Source organism: Euprymna scolopes, unplaced genomic scaffold (assembly GCF_053919585.1).
Source record: "Euprymna scolopes isolate OS-2025 unplaced genomic scaffold, ASM5391958v1 sca649, whole genome shotgun sequence".
Lineage (NCBI taxonomy): Eukaryota > Metazoa > Mollusca > Cephalopoda > Sepiida > Sepiolidae > Euprymna > Euprymna scolopes.
The window spans coordinates 3,544-4,627 of NW_027633712.1; the positions used below are offsets into that span (position 1 = coordinate 3,544).

Consider the following 1,084-nt stretch of genomic DNA (forward strand, 5'->3'; position numbering starts at 1 on the left):
CCCTTAATCGCCAAATTTCTGACCCAAAATGGATCACATCGATTTTCCCAAATCTCATTACCCTGTACATCAAATTTCGAGTCTGTAGACTAAAAATTTACAGAGTTATTGCGTAGGGAAATGTACACAGACACAGACACAGACACACACATACACAGAGACACGTTCACTTTTATATATATATATATATATATATATATATATATATATATATATATATATATATATATAGTAGCGCCCAAAACTAAAGGACAAAATTATAGAACCTAATATTTGTTAGAAATAACAACTGTGAAAAGCTGAAATTTTACAACTGGTAATCGTTATCATCTATAACAGCATACTAAAATGTGAATAATTTGCAAAGGATAGAAAAAGAATTATAGCAATTATTTATTTATTTTCAAAATAGGAACGTCCAAAAGTTAGCATTCAGCATCATTTGTGTGTATTTAACTGCATTTCAAATCCGCATATGACCGCTTAACCGTTCTTATCCCACATAACAAAATTCGAATAACACTTATCAAACTATTGCTTTGCTTGACCAGTATTTTTCTCATCAGAATGTGTATGTTAGGCTTGTGCCATTTGAAGGTTAGTACTTGATTAAAATCGTATAGATATTTTATTAATGACGTCATTTGTATGTTAGGCTCGTTCTGTTTTAAGGTTAGTATTATATATACAGCACAGTCACGTTGACACACCGGTTCCCGCCAGATCACCGAAGTTAAGCAACGTTGAGCCTGGCCAGTACTAGATGGGTGACTATTTGGGAAGGCGAGGCGCTGTATATACCGCGAGGTAAAATACCAGGTTGAGAAACTGGCGCGGTCTATCCTTCTCTCGAGGGTAGATGGAACTCAGCTAGGCCGTAGTAGGTACCGCATCTAGTGATGGCGTCACGATAAAAAAATAATACCCTTGATGGCGAAGCATCAAGTATTCAGCTACCGACAAGATTTGAATTACACTACAAACTCGTGGGGTGAGTTCAATCTCGGCTACAGCCGCGCTAAAAATTATATATATAAAAACCGTATGGGTTGTTTTATTATGGTGTCATCTGTATGTCAGACCC

At 36.1% G+C, this 1,084-nt stretch overlaps 1 pseudogene; it reads left to right on the forward strand.

Moving 5' to 3' along the window:
* Positions 1-683: 683 nt before the first annotated feature.
* LOC145275206 (5S ribosomal RNA) lies at positions 684-800 on the forward strand (annotated as a pseudogene).
* The last annotated feature ends 284 nt before the right edge of the window (positions 801-1,084 follow it).